We start from the raw sequence: 14,261 nt of genomic DNA, 5'->3' as shown, positions 1-14,261 counted from the left end.
AAAGTTTTTGGAAATGAATCCTGGAAACCAAAATGCACCTGACCCACCTTTTCTGAAATGCTGCTAGAAAACTTTTGCCTAGGTGAGGCTGCATATTAAAAAATTTGGATTTATGATATACTACTCACAGTCTGGAAAACAGTTTTTACAGAGCAGTTGAACAAAACATTTGGGAGAGAGGACACCTCAGCCATTTGTATTACAAATTATTTATAAGTAGTAGAATACAATCACATAGTACCAGTGTCTCAGTTTTCACATCTGAAAACAGTACAGACATACAGGTCTTATAGAGGTCTTCTGAAACATAACTTGCTAATACTTACACAACAGAGCAGGATTCCTGAATGAAAAGGAAAAGAGAAGTGCATAGTTCTGTACTGGCAGACTACAAACATTTACTTTAGCAAAATGGGTACTTGTTTCCATGTTGGGAAAAGAAAGAATAGGACTATCAACATGCTTTCAACCATGAAATTTTAACAGAAAGTTGCTATTACTTTCTGCTATGAAAAGTGATTTTTGGTAAGGAAATAATAAATTTTCTACAGTTTTCAGAGCAGCTCTGGCAACAAGGGATGAATTAAAGAGCACTACAGTGTCTGCCTCTATGTAGGAGGATGAATACCGATGAATATTTAATCTACTGGATGTACAAATATTAAGGTGAAAATTCCTCTCTAAAATGAAATTACAAATAATTCTCAGAGAGATACTCCAATTTTAAATGCTATGACAAAAATTGCATTCTAATACCCCAAGTAGATATTAAATAGGTAATCACTGTCAGGTAAGAAACCAATACAGCTATTTTCTTGTATTTAATCAATGTAAATACAACAATAATGTTACATAACATTTAAAAAAAAAAACAGAAAAGATCATCATAATTTTCATGGGAAGCCAGATGTTGAACTGCATTTCCTGTGTTGTAATTACACTGTCACTACAATGACAGCACCCACCAATAATAACTACACAGTTTGCCTGGTAAGAGAGAGATGAGCAATGCAAGAGTTTCTATACACTGTTTTGAGAAAACACTGTGTTCTTCCTTTAGACATAAGGCATCTTCAGGATAACTTTTAAAAGTCATGATCTTTTTCTCAACCAATGTAAAGCATGTGAATACTGAAAAGAAAAGTGACCTGGTAAGGTGTAACTCCACTGAAATCAGTAACAATCCATGAAACAGGAAGGTGATAGTGATATTCAGAATTTCTTGGATGACTCCCAGTTGCAGGGCAAGATGTTAACAGATCCATGGAGCAAGAGCTTTCTGCAAAGATAGCTCCTGCACCTGAGTCAACTTTCTGGCTTGCTGTCCTGATGGCCTCAGAGATCCTCCAGGAACACCTGTTTCCTTTATAGAAATTCTTTCTTGGCTCCAAGTTACATTAATCTTCTCCTGCGTCACCATCTGGAAAAAAAAAACATGCTAAGGGGAGTTGTCTGGAAAACCATCACATTTTGTCCCTCTGTATTGGCTTCAAAGCTCTGCTGTGAGGTGCAAAGGGAACCATTGCTATAGAGACTAACATCTTTCTTCAGGAGTGAGGGATTTTTGTGGAGCCTATTCAAGGAAGGGACTCTGGAGAATGTCAGTCACAACAAATTTTAAAAGACAAGGAACCTCACTGGAGAAGACTTGTATCTTAAGGGAAGTAGGGAAGGTAGAGGGGGAGGCAGACTGGTAAGATAAGTTATGCAGGCCTTGAGCCACAGAGACTTCTGCAGAACTCTCACACTTATGGGAACAGGCTACAAAAGGGCAAAATATAGCTCTTGAGAGACAAACTTTGTACAGGTTTTAAACAAGCCTTTCTAGTTTCACTGACTTCTAAAGGAAAGTTACGGCAGTGAGAATTTATAGGAGGACAGCTACAGAAATATACTTTTCTTAAAAGATTATTGTCAAGAGTTAAGTAGTTCCCTTCCCAAATAAATAGCCAAGATGACAATTTTCCAAATAATGCTTAAAATAATAATTATGGCTTTCAAAAACAGAGAACCTTAACAGACGTACTTATTAACAAAGCTACTATATTAACTTTTAGAGTTTTCAAAATTCGCATGTGCCCTAATAGGAAAGGGAAAAGAAAGCAACTTAATATAGCCAAAAACAAACTTTCTGAGCTGTTCCTGCTCATGTTCTGCCAAATATTCATTCTGTGTCTTGAAGAAATTGGATGATTACCTTTCTGTCTAAATCAGATACAGACACTGAAAAATCCTGAAAAGGAATGTGTCCTTTATAATTAATGTCTGAGTCACTGGGTTTGTTAAAATTAATAAATGGGTTCAGATCTTCCTGCTTTTTCACCATGCAGTGCTTCTAGCTATATTCCCATTGTAAAATCTCAACTGTCTAGGCTTTTGTTTTCAAACATTCAACTGTAAAAATCCATTCCAGATTTAAGCTCAGCATTTTTTTTATTATTTTTATTTTTAATTTTGCGACCTAGATCAAACTTGTTGCAAAATTTCAGAAAACAATAGTGTAAATCCAGATGCAGTCTTTGGAGCCAAAATGACAAAAGGCAACAGGATTTTCAGAAAATGAAAAGGAAAAAGGAAAGAAAGTAACTTGACACAGGATTCAGAAAAAAAATAAAATAGTTCTAAGATCTCAGAGTCAAGTTGGGGAATTTTGAAGTGGTCAAAGAAAAGGAGATAAATTATATACATTAAAAAAAATAATCTTACTTTTACTCCTTGACTCTGATTTTTATCATTTTTTCTTTCCACTGCAGTGGTGTTGCTGCTAAGAATGACCTAATAATGTAGTTCTGTGGAGATAGTTCTTCATACGTATGAAATTCCTGCTGAAGCCAAGAGAAATTCCACAATAAGGTTTTGGAGAGTTGTTCCTGGAATTAGCTGAAGAATATAGGAGCACAAGGCCAGGAAGCTTCTATTCAAGTGTGTAATATCTACTGGAAACAGATACCTGGAGAATTCCTCCCACCATGTAATTAGGGACTGCGCAATTTCTAGCCTTGTGGATTTCTTGGTGTCTATGATAAAGACACATATTTTTGCTCAGTAAGTTCAGGTAACACTTCTGTGCTGAGGAAAAGTAACATCCTTTCTATCATTGGAAGTGTCCAAAGTTGGGAGATTCCCTTCCAGGCTGTTATGGTTGAAGATTTCTCTGAAGAATTATCCTTTCCACACCTGGTTGTTTTCTGCATTTGCAAAAAGGTAATTTATCTTTACAGAACATGCTCTAAATGATTCTTTCTTTCTGATCTTTGATATTTAGATGTTAGCTGTGGTATTTGCTGACCTTGGGAGTTTCCTTGTGAGAATTCTGGGGACTGGGAGGAACAGTCCCTGCTCAGTTATTCTCTGATACCTCTGTTAACAGTCAGTGATGTCCAGTAATGCAGTCACAATCTCCTGAAGAAAGACCAGCCATATCCTGTGCAAAAGACTTACACAAAAGATAAAATTATTTATATACGCATGCACATGTATGGGCAAGCAGACAGATTAGGCAAATTTTAAGTGAACTTGAAAATAAAAGGAAAAAAAAAAAAAAAAGGTTCATTCGCAGGTTCTTCTATTAAAAGAAATGGTTGAGCCAGATCCAAGGACTACTGGAATCTGAGAATGACTCCCAAGAGTTGCAGGTCATGTTTACAGCATATCTGTTCCTTACTGAAATTTTTCAAGTGAATGTTTTTGTTTTTCATATATATATATATATATATGGATATATGGATATATGGAAATATATATATATACACATTATATACATATATATATTTTTTTTCCAAGGGCTTTTTTACTCACTCTGTTATAAACTTCTTTTTATTTGAATGGGTTTATTTTTGTTAATCCCTCTCAGACTTCCAAAATTCCAGTCTTAATTAATTTCAGTCATCTGCTTCAAACTACAAAATAATTCATACAGGTCTGTCAATGTTGAGCATCCAAAATTCTTCCCTTCATGAAATCTATAGACGTGTAGTAATACCGGGGGAGGGGACAGTTAGTGATGTATTCAGGACAAACATACAGCAAACCAAAAACAATACAGACCAATAGACCTTGTATAAGCACGAAACACTGCATTTATTTTATATTTTTTATTTTTTATTTTTTACTTTTTATTTTTATTTCCTGAATAACTTTTCCTTTGGTAATATCAGTTAAAAGAAACAAGTGTACTTATTACTTTTGTAAGATAGTTATGAATTATTTAGCTAAGAAATAATTGCAGGAGACACTGTAGGGAAAATTACCCACAAAGCCAGCAAAATTGCAAGTCAACCTTCTGTCATTGGACACACAATTATCATTAATTTTAATGAGAAGTGGGAGTAAGCAGTTCAGTCAAAGGAGAGCTTAGCCACTTCTCAAAAACATGTGTTGTAGGCTAAGGAAATTTTACTAGCACTCCAGATCAATAGTGAAGACAGCAGTCAATATTAGTAGATCTCACAATCATCATTAATTGAAATCTCTCAACTTGCAGTTTGCATAACAAAGCAGCTGGTGCTTTAATGAAGAACAAGATTTCTTGCAATGTTACAGCTTCCAAACCTCCTGCAATGTCCTTTTGGACTAATGTGACTGAAAAGAGTCGTACAAACCACTGCTGTAAACTTCTCTCTGTACCTCTAATGCTACATGCAATCACACACATACATGTATACTTACTTATCCTACACCAAAGTACTTGTAATGAAGACAAATAACACCTAGAAATTAAGTATCCAAATTCAAATAAAGTGGGTCAAGAAATTTGAATGTGCAACACAAGAAGAAAACAAAACAAACCACCAAATGTTTTCACTTTATACAGGACTGAAAATGTGGATATTGGATAAAAAATATAGTAGAAAGGTAAACTTTGAATTTGAGATTGCAAATTTGGAGACAGATAAAGATTTTGAAATGTAACAACATATATTAAAACAAGTTTTACATTTTGGGGCTTATTCATTTTTTATTTTTTTATTATGAATAAAGTGAATAAAAAGGCATTTGGGAAAAAAAAAAAAAAAAGATCAGCAAGGCTAAAATGTAATAAGAATCATTTGCTATTTGTCAGCCTAAATGTTCAGATGATTGAAGCCTGCAATTGTTCTGTCCTGCCATATGTTAGTGTCTGTGTAAAAGAATCTGATGAAGATGATGAGATAACAATTTTCTGGCTGTAATGAGTAAGGGGACTAGGAAATTGCTGGGAAAATGGTGGGATTAAGGCCCATTTACAACAGAAAATTGCAAAGAACTCTTAGAGAAAATGCAGGAAGGTAGTGGCTGAAGTATTTATTGATTCCACAAATTAGTTTTTTTTTTTTTTTTTTAAGAAGTCTGACAAAAAATGCTTCCAGGTCCTATAATACAAACACATGCTCACATACATACATTAAAAGTTTTTTATTTTCGCTATGACTCTTTCATTTTCCCAACATTCTCAGTGAAGAGCAGTTATGAGTGAAAATATTTAGGAATGAACCCCCTTTTACATTTATATTTTCTTAACTATTTTCTGTTATTATTACATGTGAGAAAAGAAAGAATAATGTACTTTCCAAATCTCTACCATCTCTCATGCATTACTATTACTGATAGTGATAATAACATATAATTTTTCTCACAGTAGTCCTATTTAAAAGCATGAAGAAAAATACCTGCTTGCACTAGCTAAAATAAAAATACAAATCCAAAAGGCTACAAATTTCCAAATTTCCTTTATTTTTTGATCTTTTCTCTTGTCTTCATGTATTAAAGTCTTCCACAACTTTTTCATTTTCATTTCTTTATGTTATCTTTTTGTCTTCTGTCAGCTCTTCATGCTCCCCCTTGTCACTCTGTAATAGTAGATGTACTATTGGTCCTAGTCCACATCTCCTTTGATCTTATTTGTTTATCCTATAGATTATTCTGCTGTGTTTTTTTTTTTTTCACTTTTACAAGATTAAATATAAGAAATAAAAGAGAATTTACTTGGAGTTGGGTTAACAGAACTGCGTTTAGTAATCTTAAGAAATTGTTTTTAAGCACAAAAACAATCCTTGCAGAACTTTTCTGTAGATGAACTGAGAAGCTGTTACACCAAAATAGCCAGCAGATCAGGTGCTCAGTGGAGCTGAGCTGTGTGTGGATGAAACACCAAGGCTAGTTCGACCTAATTCATACAAGTGACTCAAAGCGTAACTTTCTGACAAAAAACTGATAGTTCAGCAGTTTAGTCACAAGATTTCTCTGATGCCTCTTTATTCTAGGTTTGACCCAGAAATTTCAACCTTAGAACTATTTATAATCAGAGCTATCTTGTTACACACACACACACATATATATATTATATATATATATATGTGCTTTATTTTAAGAACGTCAGTGAATCAGCACTGAGTAATGAAAAATTGATTTTGGCTCTGTGAGCCCACTGTATCCTTTTTCATATATTTACTGGATATTCATCAAGCTGGGCTCAGCTGAACAATAAAACTGATTTCCAAGAGACTAATGTCTTCAGACACGTTTTACCTGAAGTTCAAAATCTACTTCAGCATTTTGAAGAGTGTTGAATCATGTTCCTAGTGTTCCTTGCATTCCTGTTTAAGAGTTGCTTCAAATAAACATCTGAAAATAACGGTAATTTAAAATAAGGCTGACTGATTTTTTCTCTCTTTGAAATTTCCTGCTAGAACATAAAACTTCATTAATCTAGAAAGGGGCAGCCCCTTTGCCTCTACAGACATGAAATACTGTGATTCCAGACAGGCTTTGGGGAGGAGGAACAAACTGGCATTTGCTCAAATATGCATTAAAAGAAGGGACTGCCAAAACCTGGAAAATTACAGAATCTACTCTAAGGGTAATGATATTGAAAGGAATTAATAATTTTGGTCTATCATAATCTGCCAAAATGATGTAATCCATGCTCATTTAATCTTTATCTCAGGAATAAATTCATGCACTCCCATTTTTTTGTTTTGTTCTTATTGCAATTTTCGGTCACAAAAATGAGGTGAAACAAAACTGTGATAGTTAAATGGTCCCAAAGAAAAAAACAGGCTGTTGAACTGATTTGGAAGTTGTATCTTATTATTATAAATTTATTGAATTAACTCTAGTCACTAGTTACTACTTTTGCATACAAAATACAGCTTGCTTAGGAGTACTTTAATTTCTATACAAGAGAATGGTGTCAAGTAAAATACCTAGCACCACCCACAGTGCAATCAGATCCAAAAAGGAATCAGGCTCTAGGAGTCCAAGCAGAGATTAATATTAGACTTGTGGACTTTTTTTCTGAAAACATTTTGTTGACACTGTTTTTTAGTGTTAAGGTGTTCACTGACTGATTTTCAAGGCAAGCATTAGTTCAGAAGAATATTTTTTTTTAATTAAAAACAAATAGAATATATATATAGTACATATGTATGTATATGTATGTACATATATATATACACATTTCCTAGCAGAATAAATATTTTCATTTGTGTTGCTTCAGAGACTTAAGGAAGCTGTAGAATGTAGACTTATGATCTACATTTTAACTCTTTCCCATGGGTCATGCCAATTGCAGCCTGCAGGGGCTGTAGGATCTTGACTTCCATGAGGAATTTATCTTCAGAAATCATGAGATCACACAAAAAATGTGGCCAAAGAGCCTGGCCTGCCAGGAAAATAGAAACATAAAACATCTACCTTACTTTTTTTAAATTATTATTATTATTTTAAGAAATATTTTTTAAGTTGAAAATATTTTTTCTCATACCTGATATTTATGCAAGTTTAAGCAAGACTAGTACTTTTCAAAAATCAACAATTTCTGATATACAAATTTTATCTTCAACTAGCTCTAATAAAAAGTGTGACAAAATGGTACAAAAAAAAGGAAAAAAACTCAGAATAGATGACATACAAAACAACAACAACAAACGGCTAAATAATTTTTTGAGTGAGAAAGGATTTTAACACAAAAATTTACGAAAATATTTATGATTAACATTATTTTTCATCCATGACTGGCTGCAGTGCTCACTCCAACAATGATAATTATACTCCCCCACTATTCAAAACTCAGCCAGAAATTCTGAGAGGGTGCATTGCCATATTACAATTATGATCAAAATAATGTCTAAAAAGTAAACACTGACTAAAAGAAGTAGTATTGGTGGACACAAAGATATCTCCATTTCTGGGTGATCTCATGTAATTGCAGTGAGAGAAGGCTGAACCTTTGCATGGGAGATACTACACTTTAAGAAGTTTATAAAATTTTAAAATAGTGTGCCTAATTATATGTTACTTTTTTTTTTTTTAATTTGTTGTCAAAGCTCAATAGTTTAATTTGCAAACAAATTTTTGTAAAATATACCGGCAAATTGCTTAGAGGAAATAGCTATATTTTTTTTTATATATATATGTTTTCTGATAAAAAAAAATAATCTTAGCCTTAAAATCTGCCTCATCAAGACTTTCTTCTGGAAATGTATAAAAGGTAAAAAAGCCTTTTATTGGCCTCTATAGATTAAAGTGCACAACAAGCTACATACAAAGCCTAATTAATCTCCTATCAATAATGAGATACAAGAGAGAAATAGGATCAGAATGAAAAAAGTGAGGTAAAGCTTTCAGTTGTCATAAGAGGCAGTGATCACTGCATAGACGTTTTCAACATAGGACACCCCCCACCCCCCACCCCCACCCCCTTTTTTTAACCTTCTACTTCTTGCAAATTTTCTAAGCAAAAAATTCAAATTACACTACCTCATATATGAGGAGAATATCTGTATACACATAACCAAGCCTTTGAAAATCTATTTATCATTATTTTAACCTCACTTTTTTTCACTGAGCTTTGCATTATGTTTCATCTTAGTTCTCTTTACAACTGAGTTTTTACAGCTCAGCACAAGTGCAGAAGTTCTGCTTTGTTTTAAGGCTGCTAGCTGTTAGCAAAACACTAGATGGGAATTATTTATCATCCAGTACTCTGTATGTGCTGCAGCAGAAAAAAATAAAATAAAAAGTGACTCTCGTAGGAAAATAAAAAATAAAATACTAATAAAAATGCATACATCGTTAATGAAGGCTGTGAAGGATTTTGAAAGGGTTGCTTTGCCGTTTTTCTTTTTAAAAATCCAATAAGGGGATTCCAACAACCACACAACTATCAAGTTTTGTCAATAAGGTTTCATGAACACCCGATTCCCTATTATGGCATATTAGCAATGTTAATCATTCAGTGTGTCTGTATTTAACTCTAAAGAGAAATCCAACATCATTGTTAAGAGACACTAAGTATCTATTTATTTATTTATTTGTTTGTTTGTTTATTTATTTATTTTCTGTAGAGCATGTAAGTGCTGACTATCAGATCAGTTGTGTCACATCAGTTACGTATCTAGTGATGAAGTTTTAGAAGCAGAAACTGTATTTTGCTGCAATCAAAGCAATATAAATAAGTAGCCAGCATCTTTCATTGATTTTCCATCAGAGAGGCAGCAAGTTTAAAAGTTTCAATCATAAATATAATACAAGGATTGTTTTTGCCTACCATATCATACTTTAATTTTTAAAGATGTTTTAGAAATGAAAGTACTTTCAAAAAGTCATAAGACAAAGTAAAATAAATGTCTGTAGGATGGATTCAGAAGAGGTCACTGCTTTGAAAATGGACTCACTTGAAAGTGTTCAGAATTTATTTTGATTCTTTGACAGTTTTGCAGTCAAGGTGAAAGGAGTTGCTGACGTCAGTCCCATTTGATAGGCAGTGATTCTCCACTATATCTGACATTAATTAAATCTCTTTTTAGCAGGGTCAACAATCAGAGCAAAGACTAAATAAATCAGGAATATCTTTGTGGAAATCAATGAAGTTACACTAGTGGAAAGCAAGCGTGAGAGCAGAATGAACCCCAATAAATGCAGTTCATTATTCATTTCACTTAATTGCTGTGGAAAATAAGTGCCTTTGAACTTATTAAACCATTAGCAGCAGACACTCAACTCCTGTCTTAAAGAAAAGGGTGATTAATACTTAAGTGTTTCTCTGTATCCTGAAGACATTATATGAAATGATGATCCTACTACTGGGAGCTTTCACTACTAGACAGCAATTGAACCATTTCAGTGGATCAGATGGGAATGAGGACAAGATATGTTTCCTGGAATTCAAAGTTAAAATAATTTTTCAATTAGTCTGCAATGTACTAATAGGCTGTGAAGAATATCTAAGTTGCAAATAAATTCAATTTTCTTTAGTTGTTACATTTCCTGTCAACTCATCTTGGTTCCTGTGAGAAAAGTTTTGTTTCTGCTCACTCTGGCTACACAGCTTACTGTGGTCTACCTTGCCACACTTGACATGCTGAGGTGGACCTGATCCTCAGTCCATACAGAACTTAGATATAGTTGTGACCTGGACCCTTGAAATAAGGCATCTCATATTCCGTAATTAGGATGCAACTACAAAAGACTGCACATTATTATCCTGTATTATTTTTGAGATCTGAGAAACATCATTATAGTGAAGATACTCCAGGTTGCTGATGAAACTAGACTTTGAATAAGATTTGTTTTCAGATTAGTTTAAAACTAAGGAAAATTCCCTGTTGTTTAATGTGGATCACAAAAATTTGTCATCAAGGAAGAACTTGTACCCTTTATATATGATTGCTACTTTTATGAAGTTAAGATATTTTTAAGTTATTAATTTTGATTTCTGATATCACTAAGTTGTTTTTGTGCTCCTTAATTTTGCCACTTGACTTAACTGGAACTATTTGTAGCATGTTTTAATAACAATAAACGAATGTGTCATTAGATCAATAATAATCTGAATTTATATCTGAATGTCTTCAAAATTCTAGGAAAATGAAAACTACCATTCTATTTTTGTTTTATGATTTGTTCAATCCAGCTAGACAAAATTCTTCTTGATTATATATCAAATCTATAATTTCTACGCACAACACGTTCATCTTAGAGAAGCTAAATAAGTGGCTCATAAACAGAAGTTTTTTTCAGAAATTAAAGTTTTCCACTATATCACAAACATCACAAGTTCACTGCATAGTATCAGTGTTACTCCAGAGTTTATGAGAAGGAATAAAAAATGAATAGCTATTTATGGCCATCAAAATATTTCATGCAACGTTTGACAGTCCGCATTCACTCTTGGATCTCCAGAGGGCAAAACAGTGAGTAACACAGGAATTTGCAGGGATGATTACTGGTAGTGCAAAGCAGATTTTTGAGAAGAACAGCAGTCTTTGTGTCCAATAAGTATCGTAATTTCATTGTTTTATTTCCATTAGTAGAAACCATTGACATAGACCATCCAGACTACATATACCTTAAATGATGAATTAATTTCCTGAACACAAAGCATAGAAGTTTAGGAGTCAATAAATATCCACAAGAAGACGGAAAGAGCCTCAATGCACACATCTTTCTTTTTTTTTTCCTTTTCTTGCAGTGTTAAGTATTGATCTATTTGAATCCAGGCATGGCATATAGGCATAACCCAGCACATTTTGACCGTTGTTCACATTTAAAGGTTTATGAGTCTAAGAATATAAAACTCCTACATTTTATAAAAAAAAAATAAAATAAAAAAATAAATAAAAATAATAATAATTACGGAAACACCCCCATGCTCAAAGCAAGATCATCTACTACATGTTGCTCATGACCATGTCCAGTAAGGTTTTGAATGTCCCCAAGGGTGGAGACTCCACAGCTTTTCTCAGCAACCTTTTCCAGTGTTTGGTCATGCTCACAGTAAAACATTTTTCTTATGTTAAAATGAAATTTTCTGCATTACAGCTTGTGCCCAATAATTTTATTTCAGATAGTCTGCTGGGATAAAGGAATGTAATAGGAAGTATTTTTTGGATCAGGATTTAAGAGGTTTCTAAAAGGAAAACTATAATCATATCTGTGTTTCGATCCAAGTATCTGCTTAGGGTTTTTAGATATTTCTACAAGGTCTATTACTGTGTCTTCTAAGTGCATGTGTGACTACACTGTCATAAAACTCATGTTCCTCATTTACTTCAAGTCTTAGTCTCTTCATCATTTTCTCTGTGTATGAAGAATTTCACATCCAAGTGCTCTGTCTAAGACAGTTAAACCTTTCTGATATAAAGAATTATGGGAATCGTATTATGGGAATATTTGTTCTGATGGGCTGTAAAACTCTTCTGACATGATTTCAAGCATTTTGAACCAGGAAAAAAAAAAAAATCCAGGCAGACAATCAACCAAAACAAGAAAACCAACCAACCAACCGAACAAAAAATCCACCATTGCACTAGCAGAAATGTGGCCCAAGTCATACACAGTGTAGATGCAAACAGTTTCCAAGCAGTTAACTCTATTCAAAGTGGACATAAGACATTTGTAATTACGTAGTTTTGGGGGTTGCTATGTAGGTCTTAAGCAGCATATGTATAGCTGTTACAAATGCTAGATGCCAAGCAAACCTTGAGAAATGACACTTTTCTCTTATGATAGTAGTAATTCTTGCTGAAGTCAAGGGGAACTCCTTGTATACTGGTAGGAAAAACTAGACCTTAACAGGGTAAGGGTAAGGTGTCTTTTTTTTTTTTTTTTCATAAACTGGCACATGTTGCGGTGTATATGGCCAAGAGAGCAAAACAGAATGAAAGAGAAAGATGTCAGAAGAGGCGTTCTGAGATATACTTTGTTGTGGTTTAACCTGGCCAGCAGCTAAACACCACACAGCCGTTCGCTCACCCTTCCTCCTCCCTCTCTGGGATGGGGGAGAGAAACGGGAAAGTGAAGCCTGTGAGTTGAGATAAAGACAGTTTATTAAGACAGGAAAATAATAATAACAATAATAATAATAATAATGGTAATAGTATTACTAATAATAAGGTGTCCGAAACAAGTGATGCACAATGCAATTGCTCACCACCCGTTGACCGATGCCCAGCCTATCCCTGAGCAGCCGGCCTCCCACCCTGGCTAGCCACCCCTATATATTGTTTAGCATGACGTCAGATGGTATGGAATACCCCTTTGGCCAGTTTGGGTCAGCTGTCCTGGGTCTGTCCCCTACCAGCTTCTGCTGTACCCCTAGCCTGCTCACTGGCAGGACAGGGTGAGAAGCTGAAAAGTCCTTGGCTTGGTGTAAGCACTGCTCTGCAACAATTAAAACATCAGCATGTTATCAGCGCTCTTCTCATCCTAATCCAAAATATAGCACCCTACCAGCTACTAGGAGGAAAATTAACTCTGTCCTAACTGAAACCAGGACAGATATCCACCCCTTATTCCATACCATTTATGTCATGCTAGGGTTACACTCTTTCTAATACATTCTAATTAATCACCATTTTCATCTATGGTATATAGCCATCATGGTAGTGATGACATACAGTATTATATAATAATTAACATACTACAATTCAACTCATGGGCTATTCTCACCCAGTATTAAATCCCCTTGAGGTACACACCGGACCTCCCCATTCTTTTGCATTACCCACCAAATGCATCCAGGTCCCTGAGCAAAAGCAATCCCATGAATGGATTTGCCTTTTTCTGAGGCAGGAGTAGCCCAGACTGTCTTACCCAGCATGTTTCTTACGTGCACTACAGGAACTTTATCCCCTTCTACAGTGCGTAACAGGTTTGATTGGGCAGGTCCAGCTCAGTTGGCAGATCCCCTAGTATTGACTAACCAGGCGGCCTTTGCCAAATGTGTACCCCAATTTTTGAATGTCCCAGCACCCATTGCCTTCAGTGTAGTCTTTAACAGTCCATTGTATCGTTCAACTTTCCCAGAGGCTGGTGCATGATAGGGGATGTGATACACCCACTCAAGACCATGTTCTTTGGCCCAAGTGTCTATAAGGTTGTTTCGGAAATGAGTCCCGTTGTCTGACTCAATTCTCTCTGGGGTGCCATGTCGCCATAGGACTTGCTTTTCAAGGCCCAGGATAGTGTTCCGGGCGGTGGCATGGGGCACAGGATATGTTTCCAGCCATCCGGTGGTTGCTTCCACCATTGTAAGTACGTGGCGCTTGCCGTTGCGGGTTTGAGGGAGTGTGATGTAATCAATCTGCCAGGCCTTTCCATATTTATATTTCAGCCATCGTCCTCCATACCAAAGAAGCTTTGACCGTTTGGCTTGCTTGATTGCAGCACATGTTTCACAATCATGATTAACCTGTGCTATAGTGTCCATGGTCAGGTCCACTCCTCGATCACGAGCTCATCTGTAGGTTGCATCTCTACCTTGATGGCCTGAGGTCTCA

General features: G+C 35.0%; 1 long non-coding RNA gene across 4 annotated transcripts in view; it reads right to left on the bottom strand.

Moving 5' to 3' along the window:
- Positions 1–203: 203 nt before the first annotated feature.
- Positions 204–14,261, bottom strand: part of LOC310896574 — a 106,753-nt gene continuing 92,695 nt past the window's right edge. Inside the window, exons 2-4 of one of the 4 annotated variants that reach the window (XR_014581622.1) lie at positions 3,799–3,962; positions 2,707–3,436; positions 204–1,420 (exon numbers count right to left, since the gene is read on the bottom strand). This is a non-coding gene — a long non-coding RNA (uncharacterized lncRNA). The remainder of the gene's footprint in view (positions 1,421–2,706; positions 3,437–3,798; positions 3,963–14,261) is intronic. The other 3 variants (XR_014581623.1, XR_014581625.1, XR_014581624.1) reach the window with 3 other exon arrangements.

This window comes from Anser anser, assembly GCF_964211835.1.
Source record: "Anser anser genome assembly, chromosome: 3".
Taxonomy (NCBI): Eukaryota; Metazoa; Chordata; class Aves; order Anseriformes; family Anatidae; genus Anser; species Anser anser.
Note: the sequence above shows the minus strand (reverse complement) of the source record. Positions and strands in the feature narration are given on the sequence as shown.